Source organism: Mustelus asterias, chromosome 18 (genome assembly GCF_964213995.1).
Source record: "Mustelus asterias chromosome 18, sMusAst1.hap1.1, whole genome shotgun sequence".
Taxonomy (NCBI): Eukaryota; Metazoa; Chordata; class Chondrichthyes; order Carcharhiniformes; family Triakidae; genus Mustelus; species Mustelus asterias.
Window position 1 is genome coordinate 9,703,349 of NC_135818.1, and position 13,537 is coordinate 9,716,885.

The 13,537-nt window shown below is 47.0% G+C and overlaps 1 protein-coding gene across 1 annotated transcript in view; it reads left to right on the forward strand.

Moving 5' to 3' along the window:
• The window catches only part of churc1 (churchill domain containing 1), a 52,727-nt gene extending 39,963 nt beyond the window's left edge, over positions 1 to 12,764 (forward strand). The window contains exon 6 of the transcript XR_013499989.1: positions 12,701 to 12,764. The gene's annotated coding sequence lies outside the window, so the exon portion shown is untranslated. The remainder of the gene's footprint in view (positions 1 to 12,700) is intronic.
• The last annotated feature ends 773 nt before the right edge of the window (positions 12,765 to 13,537 follow it).

A 13,537-nucleotide genomic window follows, 5' to 3' on the forward strand; every position in this document is an offset into this window, starting at 1 on the left:
CCACTGCATTATTTTTGAAGAAGCTCTCAGGAGATCCCCTGGTGTCCTGCTCAATATTTATCACTCAATCAACATCACTGTGTGGCACGGTGGCACAGTGGTTAGCACTGCTGCCTCACAGCGCCAGGGACCCGGGTTCGATTCCCGGCTTGGGTCACTGTCTGGGTGGAGTCTGCACGTTCTCCCCGTGTCTGCGTGAGTTTCCTCCGGGTGCTCCGGTTTCCTCCCACAGTCCGAAAGACGTGCTGGTTAGGTGCATTGGCCATGCTAAATTTTCCCTCAGTGTACCCGAACAGCCGCTGGAGTGTGGCGACTAGGGGATTTTCACAGTAACTTGATTGCAGTGTTAATATAAGCCTACTTGTGACAATAATAAATAAACTTCAACTTTTTTGTTGAAGCGATGACAGAAAAACAGCACAGTACAGCACAGTAGGGGCCATTCAGCCCACCGAATCGAGCGATCCGGTTAGTCCCACTCCTCCCAATGTTCCTGCAATTTCTTTTGCCAGAAAATAATTTATCTAATCCCAATTTCAAATGCTATTATTGAATCTGGATACACTGCCCTATCATTGTAAAACCTAACCACTCACTGTGTGAAATTTAAAAGTTTTCCCTTGTGTCACTTAAGGCTGTTTCTTCACGAGGAGAATGATCTTATCGGCCATTCACGCCTCGCCGCTGCTGCAAGCAAGGATGGAGAACTTGGTGCCCAGCCAAATCTCCATTCACTGCAGTGGGACTGGAAAATCCCGCTGGCGTGATCGACCGTCTATTCTTCCCGTTACCTTGATCATTATAAGGCTGTTTGTGGGACCTTGCAATGCACAAAGGTTTACTCAGCACATTTCCTACATTTGAGAAGCATGCTGTAAGCTGTAAAGCACCTTGCAGCCAGGAATGGGGTGCATCACTGTCTGTGCGGAGTCTGCATGTTCTCCCCGTGTCTGCATGGGTTTCCTCCGGGTTCTCCGGTTTCTTCCCACAATCCGAAAGACGTGCTGGTTAGGGTGCATTGCCCATGCTAAATTCCCCCTCAGTGTACCCGAACAAGCGCCGGAATGTGGTGACTCGGGGATTTTCACAGTAACTTCATTGCAGTATTAATGTAAGCCTACTTGTGACACTAATAAATAAAAACTTTGAAAAATAAACTTCAAATATAAATGCGTATCTATTTAGCTTCTAAAAGCTGGAGGTGGGGGGAACTGCAGATCGTTTAAAAATAAAACTCCTTTCTCAACAGCCTAATCTGGAATTTTTCATTCCAACTGCACCATGTTTCCCTGCAATATTCATTATATCCGCGGGCTTCACTGCGATAAGTAGTTTCGACGTTAAGTCTCACTCAATATCAGCCCGGGAAACAATTAGTTCTATTGCAGAGTGGGTCAGAATGTGGTTGCAGTTCCACAGCCTGGCCACTGAGTGGCTCTACCGCGACATGTGCACGTAAACCCTCTTCCCCCCCCCCCCCCCCCCACTCCCGTCAGGATCCCTCTCCGTTGCTTGGCATAATCTCTTTCAGAGTTGCCAACCTACCAGGGTTGGCCTGAAGCCTCCAGGACACTGCTATGCGCAACCCTGGAGAAAAATCAGCAGGATATTAATGACAGTGGTGCCACCAACACCTCTACTTTCTCAGAAGATGAAGGAAATTTGGCATGTCAGCTACGACTCTCACCAACTTTTACAGATGCACCATAGAAAGCATTCTTTCTGGTTGTATCACAGCTTGGTATGGCGCCTGCTCTGCCCAAGACCGCAAGAAACTACAAAGGGTTGTGAACGTAGCCCAATCCATCACGCAAACCAGCCTCCCATCCATTGACTCTGTCTACACTTCCTGCTGCCTCGGAAAAGCAGCCAGCATAATCAAGGACCCCACGGACATTCTCTCTTCCACCTTCTTCCATTGGGAAAAAGATACAAAAGTCTGAGGTCACGTACCAATCGACTCAAGGACAGCTTCTTCCCTGCTGCTGTCAGACTTTTGAATGGACCTACCTCGCATTAAGTTGATCTTTCTCTACACCCTAGCTATGACTGTAACACTACATTCTGTGCTCTCTCGTTTCCTTCTCTATGAACTGTATGCTTTGTATAGCGCACAAGAAGCAATACTTTTCACTGTATCCCAGTACATGTGACAATAATAAATCAAATCAGATCAAGAGATAATTGATAAAAATATTAAACATGGGGAAAACAAAAGGCCGTTTGGCTGAGTCAAGCATTGTCCCATTGGGTAACAATGCTTTCCGATTGGTGTAGGAAGGCAGCGCGTCACTGAGATGGATGTGTTGGTCGACTGTTGATTCAAAGGTGATGGAGAGTCCTGTGATGAAAGCTCCAGGAATACTTTAAATCACACCCAGGACAAAGCAACCCCACTTGATTGGCGCCCCATCTATAAATATTCACTCCCTCCACCAACAACGCAGCAGTGTGTACCATCTACAAGATGCACTGCAGCAACTCACCAAGGCTCCTTCGACAATACCTCCCAAATCCACAACCTCTATCTAGAAGGATCAGGACAGCAGACACACGGGAACACCACCACCTGGAAGCTCCCCTCCAAGTCACCCACCATTCTGATTTGGAAATATATCGGCCATTCCTTCACTGTCGCTGGGTCAAAATCCTGAAACTCCCTCCCTAACAGCACTGTGGGAGGACCTACACCACATGGACTGCAGCAGTTCAAGAAGGGTGGCACAGTGGCACAGTGGTTATCACCGCTGCCTCACAGCAACCAGGGACCTGAGTTCAATTCTGGCCTCGGGTCTCCATAGCGGAGATGAGGGGTGTAGATTATGAGGAGAGATTGAGCAGATTAGGTTTGTACTCGTTGGAGTTTAGAAGGCTGAGGGGTGATCTTATAAAGGCATATAAGATAATGAAGGGGCTGGATAGGGTAGAAGTGGAGAGATTCTTTCCACTTAGAAAGGAAACCAGAACTAGAGGGCACAGCCTCAAAGTAAAGGGGGGGTCAGTTTAGGACAGAGTTGAGGAGGAACTTCTTCTCTCAGAGGGTGGTGAATCTCTGGAATTCTCTGCCCATTGAAGTGGTGGAGGCTACCTCGTTAAATATGTTTAAGTCACGGATAGATGGATTCCTGATCGGTAAGGGAATTAAGGGTTATGGGGAGCAGTGGAACTGATTCACTTAAGATCAGCCATGATCTTATTGAATGGCGGGGCAGGCTCGAGGGGCTAGATGGCCTACTCCTGCTCCTATTTCTTATGTTCTTATGTTTTTATTGTCTGTGTGGAGTTTGCACGTTCTCCCCGTGTCTGTGTGGGTTTCCTCTGGGTGCTCCGGTTTCCTCCCACAGTCCAAAAGTGTGCGGGTTAAGTGGATTGGCCATGTTAAATTGCCTCTTAGTGTCGGGGGACTAGCTAGGGTAAATGCATGGCGTTATGGGGATAGGGCTTGGGTGGGATTGTGGTGGGTGCAGACTCGATGGGTCAAATGGCCTCCTTCTGCACTGTAGGATTCTATGGCAGCTCACCACCACCATCTCAAGGAGCAATTAGGGATGGGCAATAAATGCTGGGCCCAGTGAGCAATGCCCACACCCCTTGAAAAGTTGGCAGGCCTACCTCGCAGCTTGTCCTCTGTCCGTCCTCTAAGTCATGCTGAATTCCGAGGGGAATGCCCATTACAGCACCATGTCCAGGAGTATCTGGTTTACAAAGAAACCTTGAGGTCAGCACCCACCACAGTTCTCCCTTTATATTTCAGCAAATTGGAACAACTCTAGGGCCGAGATTATCCATCCCTTCCCTCCAGCAGAATCTTCCAGTCCCACCGCAGGTGACCCCCGCCTCCCACTACCCACCACCCTGCGCAGCAGTTATCCTGGCGATGGGATGGCCGAGCCACACAAAACAGTGTAGACATCGGCGGGACTGGATCCTTGCAGAAAAGATTTATTAGGATGCTACCAGGACTTGATGGTTTGAGATATAAGGAGCTGGATAGACTGGGACTTTTTTCCTTGGAGCGTAGGAGGCTTAGGGGTGATCTTATAGAGGTCTATAAAATAATGTGGGGCACAGATCAGCTAGATAGTCAATATCTTTTCCCGAAGGTAGGGGAGTCTAAAACTAGAGGGCATAGGTTTAAGGTGAGAGGGGAGAGATACAAAAGGGTCCAGAGGGGCAATTTCTTCGCACAGAGAGTGGTGAGTGTCTGGAACAAGCTGCCAGAGGTATAGTAGAGGCGGGTACAATTTTGTCTTTTAAAAAGCGTTTAGACAGTTATATGGGTAAGATGGGTATAGAGGGATATGGGCCAAACGTAGGCAATTGGGATTAGCTTAGTGGCAAAAACTGGGCAGCATGGACAAGTTGGGTCGAAGGGCCTGTTTCCATGCTGTAAATCTCTATCTATATGGTACATGCACCCTTAACAGGATGACATCCGGTGCAGCGTGCACTGGAAGTACATCCATGTGCGGTGGACACCATTTTGAACTCTGAGGGCTCTCGTAGCACCCAAAGAATTGGGGGACAGGGCTTTGATTTTGTTCTAGAAAATTGGCTTGAACGAATTCTAGAACCCATTGTCTGGAAGTTTCCAGTCCCAGCTGCGTTGGGAATGGTGACGGGCAGAAGCAGAAAATTTGGAGTGGGGCCCAAAGTTAGATTTCTTCCGGTGGGCAAACAAGACGGAATTTTCCCCTCATCACATTCCCTGATGGCCTAATTGGTGGGCAGGGGCGGGGGGCTAACTCTCCCACTGAACCTTATTGCGAACCCAATTTGCATGCATTAATATGTGATGCTCATTAAAAACGCAACTCATTGGAATCATGTTCTCCTTCCGCATTCCATGCCAGTGGGGAAATGAGGCCAGTCTGAATCATGACTGGATTTAAATGACGTGCATCCTGCCGCCTTCACTTCACTCTCGCGGACAACATTGAAATTCAACTGCACTGCTCCAACTCACTCTCTCAGGCAATACTGGCGGGCTTTGCAGGCAGGGCTGCACTCGGGTGGCACAGTGGTTAGCACTGCTGCCTCACAGCGCCAGGGGCCCCGTTTCGATTCCCGGCTTGGGCCATTGTCTGTGCGGAGTCTGCATGTTCTCCCCGTGTCTGCGTTGGTTCCGTCCGGGTGCTCCGGTTTCCTCCCACAGTCCGATTAGGTTAGGTACATTGGCCATGCTAAATTCTCCCTCAGTGTACCCGAACAGGCACTGGAGTGTGGGGATTTTCACAGTAACTTCATTGCAGTGTTAATGTAAGCCTTACTTGTGACAATAATGAATAGACTTTAACTTTAAACTTTTTTGTTGAAGAGGTGACAGAAACACAGCATAGTACAGCACAGCGGGAGACCATTCGACCCACTGAATCACAGTAACTTCATTGCAGTGTTAATGTAAGCCTACTAAATAAACTTTAAACTTTTCTGTCAGCTGAGACTAGCGTGGGGGCGGAGGAAGCTGAGTACGCCGAGACATGAGGGTGAAGGGGAGGGAGGGAGGGATGGCAGACAGGGGGATGAATGAGTGTGGGGTAGCGGGGCCTGACATGGAAGAGGGCATGTAGATTCAGGAGGGTGTGGGTGCGGTTAATACGACACAAGGGCTGCACACAGACTCATGACTGAATGGGGAGGCTGGGGTTGAACAAGAGGGACAGAGAACACAGAGACTTTTGTGTCCAATTCAGGGCCCCATCAATCTTAAACATTCATAAGATATCATAGAAATCATAGAAAACCTACAGTGCAGAAACAGGCCATTCGACCCATCGAGTCTGCACCGACCACAATCCCACCCAGGCCCTACCCCCACATTTACCCGCTAATCCCTCTAACCTACACATCTCAGGACACTAAGGGACAATTTTTTAGCATGGCCAATCAACCTAACCCGCACATCTTTGGACTGTGGGAGGAAACCGGAGCAACCGGAGGAAACCCACGCAGACACGAGGAGAATGTGCAAACTCCACACAGACAGTGACCCGAGCCGGGAATCGAACCCAGGTCCCTGGAGCTGTGAAGCAGCAGTGCTAACCACTGTGCTACCGTGCCGCCCACGGAGCAGAATTAGGCCATTCGGCCCATCGAGTCCGTTCCGTCATTCGATCATGGCTGATATGCTCCTCATCCCCATTTTCCTGCCTTCTCCCCATAACCCTACAACCCATTCCCAATTAAAAATCTGTCTAACCCCTCCTTAGACTTACTCGCTGTCCCAGCATCCACCACACTTTTGGTTTAGCGAATTCCACAGATTCACAACCCTTTGGGAGAAGTAGTTTCTCCTCAACTCTGTTTTAAATTTTCTGTCCCTTATCCTAAGACTATGATCTCTCGTCCTAGAATGCCCCACAAGAGGAAGCATCCGCTCCACGTCTACTTTATCCATACCTTTTATCATCTTGTATACCTCAATCTGATCTCCCCTCATTGTTCTAAATTCCAGAGAGTGTCGGCCCAAACTGTTCAATCTCTCTTCATACGGCAAACCCCTCATCTCTGGAATCAATCTAGAGAACCTGACAAAGCTGCTGACATTTTAACAGTGACAGACCCTCTGCTGCTTGGAGAGACCACCTGGTAAACTTGGGATGTGGAAGGTTGGGAAGGGCAGATGTGTGCACTCCGTGACCTTCTGTCCCCAATGCAGACTTGACTTACCTGGTTGGGAGGGGACCAGTTTCCACAGGGCTATCTCTTCCAGGTGCAGTTGGCCATCATTCCCCTACCCCTCTTCCCACCCCCAACCCTGCCGCCCCCCCCCCCGCCACCCGTGGAAGAGTGAGAAGGGATCTCATAGAAACTTACAAAATTCTTCAGTAAGAATGTTCCCGATGGTTGGGGAGTCCAGAACTCGGGGTCATAGTTTGAAAATAAGAGAGTAAACCTTTTAGGACTGAGATGAGGAGAAATTTCTTCACTCAGAGGGTGGTGAATTCACTGCCACAGAAAGTAGTTGAGGCCAAAACGTTGTGTGAATTCAAGAGGAAATTAGATATAGCCCTTGGGGCTAAAGGAATCAAGGGATATGGGAGGAAGGGGGGGCGGGATCAGGATGAACAAAGAACAAAAAAAAAATACAGTAAGGAACAGGCCCTTCGGCCCTCCAAGCCTGCACTGATCATGCTGCCCATCTGAACTAAAAGCCCCTACCCCTTCCAGGGATCATATCCCTCCATTCCCATCCTGTTCATGTATTTGTCAAGACGCCTCTTAAAAGTCACTATCGTATCTGGTTCCACTACCTCCACTGGCAGCGAGTTCCAGGCACCCACCACCCTCTGTATAAAAAACTTGCCTTGTACACCTCCTTTAAACCTTGCCCCTCGCACCTTAAACCCGTGCCCCCGTGGTAATTGGGCAACACGGTAGCACAGTGGTTAGCACTGCTGCTTCACAGCGCCAGGGACCCAGGTTCGATTCCCGGCTTGGGTCACTGTCTGTGCGGAGTCTGCGTGTTCTCCCCGTGTCTGCGTGGGTTTCCTCCGGGTGCTCCGGTTTCCTCCCAAATTCTGAAAGACGTGCTGGTTAGGTACATTAACCCAAACAGGCACCGGACTGTGGCGACTAAGAGAATTTCACAGTAACTTCATTGCAGTGTTAAATGTAAGCCTACTTGTGACTAATAAATAAATAAACTATAAACTTAATTGACTCTTCCACCCTGGGAAAAAGCTATTGAATTTGATGATAAGCCATGATCAAAATGAATGGCGGAGCAGGCTCGAAGGGCCGAATGGCCTCCTCCTGCTTCTAGTTTCTATGTTTCCAACAATCTGAATCTTTCGGCTCTCCGTCTAGTCCCCGAGTCCCACTCATGGCATTGAGGGTAATCCAAGCATTATTTCCCAGGAAGATCTACTCCTTTATCTGGAGTTTAATTCCTTGCAATCGTTTGCTGATTGGTTTCCTTTGGTCCTGAATTCTGTTGCAGGGGTCCCAAAACAATTTTAGAAAATCGCTCTGTCCGGGACTGAACTTATAAATTTAATGAAAGTACATTTCATGACACAGCTTGCTGCTTCTGTGCAAGAACCTAAAGGTCCATCTGTAAGTCATTCCACCATCTCTGCTGAATTTCTTCCTGGCAAGGCGATATATTTTATGAAGCAAATAAATTGCAAACCCAAGTTAATTGCTTTTTTTTTTAACATTGTACTTTGTAATCCTTTATGTACGGAAGCAATGCCCTCCAGAAATGATTTAGATGGTAATAATGACTTTAATCCAGCAGAATGTATTTTAGGATTAAATATTATCCTGTGAGTATTATAATGTGTAATCATTGTACTTGTCCGCATTATAAACAATAACAGTCATATTTAGTCATGTAATCGTCAGCGTAACATTTTGTTGAGTTTTGATTGTCAATTCTCATTCCGCCACTTCTTCACTGCGACATTATCCACTTCAATTCATTGTTCCTTTGTTCATGGGGTTCAAATTAACTTGAGAACTCTGGGTCTGTACTCGTTGGAGTTTAGAAGGATGAGGGGGGATCTTATTGACACTTATACTACGAGGCCTGGATAGAGTGGACGTGGAGAGGATGTTTCCACCAGTAGGAAAAACTAGAACCAGAGGGCACAACCTCAGGCTGAAGGGACGATCCTTTAAAACAGAGATGAGGAGGAATTTCTTCAGCCAGGGAGTGGTGAATCTGTGGAACTCTTTGCCACAGAAGGCTGTGGAGGCCACATCATTGAGTGTCTTTAAGACAGAGATAGATAGGTTCTTGATTAATAAGAGGATCAGGGGTTATGGGGAAAAGGCAGGAGAATGGGGATGAGAAAAATATCAGTCATGATTGAATGGCGGAGCAGACTCGATGAGCCGAGTGGCCTAATTCTGCTCCTATGTTTTATGGTCTAACAAAAACAGCTCACAGTGCATGAGAATCAACTTAAAGCAGTCCATTCGTAGGCAAATAGCTCAGTTATGAGTCAGCCCATGCTCTGTAGATCAATAAAGCACCTTAAATTGGCTGAAGGGATCAGATATTTTAAAAAAATGATATGGTATTTGGCATGTCAGCTACAACTCTCACCAACTTTTACAGATGCACCATAGAAAACATTCTTTCTGGATGTAACACAGCTTGGTATGGCTCTTGTTCTGTCCAAGGCTGCAAGAAACTACAAAGGGTCATGAACAAAGCCCAATCCATCACGCAAACCAGCCTCCCATCCATTAACTCTGTCTACACTTCCCGCTGCCTCAGAAAAGCAGCCAGCATTATCAAGGACCTCACGTACCCAGACATACTCTCTTACACCTTCTTCCGTTGGGAAAAAGATACAAAAGTCTGAGGTCACGTACCAACCGACTCGAGAACAGCTTCTTCCCGGCTGCCATCAGACTTTTGAATGGACTTACCTTGTATTAAGTTGATCTTTCTCTACACCCTAGCTGTGACTGTAACACTACATTCTGCACCCTCTCCTTTCCTTCTCTTTATCTGTATAGCGCGCAAGAAACAATACTTTTCACTGTAGAATAATACATGTGACAATAATAAATCAAATCAAAATGGACGGCACAGTGGCACAGTGGCTAGCACTGCTGCCTCACAGTGCCAGGGATCCGGGTTCAATTGTGACCTTGGGTCACTGTCACGAGGAGTTATCCTCGAGTCTGTGTGGGTTTCCTCCGGAAGGAAACCGGAGCACCCGGAGGAAATTGTCTCATACCCGGAGGCATACACTTAAGGTGAGAGGGTGAAAGTTTAAAGGAGATGTGAGGGGCAAGTTTTTTTTACACAAAGAATGGTAGCTGTCTGAAACGCGCTGCCAGGGGTGGTGGTGGAGGCAGGTTCAATAGGGGCATTTGAGGGGCTTTTAGATAAGCACATGAATATGCAAGGAATAGAGGGATATGGACCAAGCGCAGGCAGAAGGGATTAGTTTAACTTGGCGTCATGTCCGGCACAACATCATGGGCCGAAGGGCCTGTTCCTGTGCTGTACTGTTCTATGTTCTATAATCTGACATGCTTTCCTTCCCGCCCACTGACACATTCCATGAAGAACTAATTAGCTGATGCTTTGCAGCGCTCCAACTGAGTTAGATAATGAACTTGGCATTCCACCACTTTGTCAGATTCCGCGTGGTCTACCAACACTTCTCAAGGTGAAAACTAATTTGATGCAATGGACCATAATAAAAGGGAGCCCCGGGTGAAATGAAAAGCTCCTTCCACCCGCCTGCTGCGTGATCAAGAGTCAGGCATCGCCAACAACTGCCTGTCATTCATTTACCAATGTGAGAACAGCCTTTCCCCAAGACTGGCCATTTAGTTTCAAATTCCGGATGAAATGTATGCAGAAAACTGGAGAGAAATTGTCTTCTTTCCCCTGTAGACTTTAACCTGGAAATCTTACAGAACCCAAATGTGGAAAACAGGGTCTTCACAACAAAGACCTCTCCATCTCAAACTTAAATTACAGCACTTTTAAAGTTTCTAAAGTTAATTTATTCGTGTCAGAAGTAGGCTTACATTAACACGGCAAGGAAGTTACTGTGAAAATCCCCTGGTTGCCACACTCCGGCGCCTGTTCGGGTACATTGAGGGAGAATTTAAGTTTATTTATTCGTGTCATAGGTAGGCTTACATTAACACTGCAAGGAAGTTACTGTGAAAATCCCCTAGTCGCCACACTCCGGCACCTGTTCGGGTACACTGAGGGAGAATTTAGCATGGCCAATGCACCTAACCAGCACGTCTTTCGGATTGTGGGAGGAAACCGGAGGAAACCCACGCAGACACGGGGAGAATGTGAGAGGAGTTTCTTCATTATCAATTGGTTGAGAAAATCTGAAAATGGCTATTGTTCCGACCTCAACTGATGTTTCTCCAGGAAAAGTCAGGTCCCAGGGTGGAATCTGGCTTGGTAGATCTGAACTTCAATTTTTTTGTTTAGAGATATGGATGAATAGAGTCTCAGGACTGACGATTAACTTTTAACAAAGCAACAAAGCATTCATTAAACAAGAAAAGATTAACTATAGGTGAGAGGGGAGAGATACAAAAGGGTCCAGAGGGGCAATGTTTTCACACAGAGGGTGGTGAGTGTCTAGAACAAGCTGCCAGAGCTGGTAGCAGAGGCAGGTACAATTTTGTCTTTTAAAAAGCATTTAGACAGTTACATGGGTAAGGTGGGTGTAGAGGGATACGGGCCAAACACGGGCAATTGGGAACAGCTTAGTGGCCAAAACTGGGCGGCATGGACAAGTTGGGCCGAAGGGCCTGTTTCCATGCCGTAAACCTCTATGACTCTATAATACACAATTCCTTTGCCCCAGCTATACCTTTACAGATATAGAGAGATTTGTAAGGACCCAATGTTACGAAATCTATCTTATACTCTAATGTTCTCAGTACGTACTCAGCCAATGTAAACAGATGTGGTCAGACACACTACATCTCTGACAATTACAACTTTGGTGAATTTCACATCAAATCATAGAATCATAGAATCCCTACGGTGCAGAAGGAGGCCACTCGACCCATCGAGTCTGCACCAACCACAGTCCCGCCCAGGCCCTATTCCCAAAACCCCACATATTCACCCTGCCAATCCCCTGACACTAGGGTCAATTTAGCACGGCCAATCAACATAACATGCACATCTTTGGGCTGTGGGCGGAAACCAGAGCACCCGGAGGAAACCCACACAGACACAGGGAGAACGTGCAAACTCCACACGGACAGTGACCCGAGGTCGAAATTGAACCCAGGCCCCTGGCGCTGTGAGGCAGCAGTGCAAACCACTGTGCCGCTCCAAATCGCCCCAGTGTTGCGGTGTCACACTGAGAGGAGACTGATCTCAACTGGAACTCTGATTTTCACAAGACGGTTTCCAAACTCCACTCTCAAAGGACGCACTTTGAAATCTTCGCCCACACAATGCTTTCTCTCGGGTAGCTTCACCAAGAATCCACATCCAGGATTTCAACCTCTCCTTTCAGTATTCCTCTGGCCTGGAGCACCATGTGCATTCAAGCCTCCACACAATCTCTCAGGTACCCAGTCACGCCACCACTGCTTACAGGCTGCATTAAGGTGTCACCAAACTTTTGATTACTTCAGATTGGGCTTCTCACCTGGCCAACTTTAAATTTGGTTCCTGCTGCTGTCTCTTTAACCCAGAGCCCTTTCTCTGTTTTTTATTTTAACTTCAGTGAACAAGGCCTTGTTTAACTTCTTGTTCTTTGCTCCTTTAACCTGATTGTTTTCCTGAGTCATACTTTTGTCCCCATTCCATGGTTTCAGGGATTTTCATTTGCTGTTTTGGGAAAACTGCTGTCTGCAGTCCTGTATCCAGCTTCTCCTGGCACTAGCTTACAACTAAGCCAAAAATTCTTTCTATCGCAAGGTGGCCCCTGGTTGCTAAGCAACAGCCTATTTTTTCTTGAAATCCTGTTTGCTTTCACATCGTAAACCCTCATTACCTTGCAAGCATTTGAATTAATTAACCCTTTCAAATGCAGAAACGCAAAATAGAACCTACTTAAAGCTACATCTTATTTCTAATACCCACAAATACAAATATAAATTATCGAACACTTCCTGTTTCCTTGTGCATAGCACCCACCACTGATTCAGACTGGGTTCCTTTTGAAGCATCTCCACTGGGAATATAACATGTTTTAGAAACAAAACAAGACCATTCATATCCTTTCAACTTTTACAGATGCATCATAGAAAGCATTCTTTCGGGTTGTATCACAGCTTGGTTTGGCTCCTGCTGTGCCCAAGACTGCAAGGAACTACAAAAGGCCGTGAATGTAGCCCAATCCATCTCAGAAACCAGCCTCCCATCCATTGACTCTGTCTACACTTCCCGCTGCCTCGGCAAAGCAGCCAGCATAATCGAGGACCCCAGGCACCCAGGACATTCTCTCTTCCACCTTCTTCCATCGGGAAAAAGATACAAAAGGAAAGTCTGAGGTCACGTACCGATGGACTCCAGAACAGCTTCTTCCCTGCTGCCGTCAAACGTTTGAACTGACCTACCTCGCACTAAGTTGATCTTTCTCTACACCCGAACTATGACTGTAACACTATATTCTGCACTCTCTTGGGTGGCACGGTGGCACAGTGGTTAGCACTGCTGCCTCACAGCTCCAGGGACCCGGGTTCAATCCCCAGGGTCACTGTCTGTGCGGAGTTTGCATGTTCTCCCTGTGCCATTGTGGGTTTCCTCCGGGTGCTCCGGTTTCCTCCCACAGTCCGAAAGATGTTCTGGTTAGGTGCATTGGGCCAAGCTAAATTCTCCCTCAGTGTACCCGAACAGGCGCTGGAGTGTGGCGACTGGGAGGATTTTCACAGGAACTTCATTGCAGCGTTAATGTAAGCCTATTTGTGACACTAATAAATAAACTTTAAACTCCTTTCCTCCTCTATGAATGGTATGCTTTGTCTGCATAGCGCGCAAGAAACAAGACTTTTCACTGTATACTAATACTTGTGACAATAATAAATCAAATCAAAAAGTTTGCTTATGTGTCAGAAGCAATTCTGTCATTCT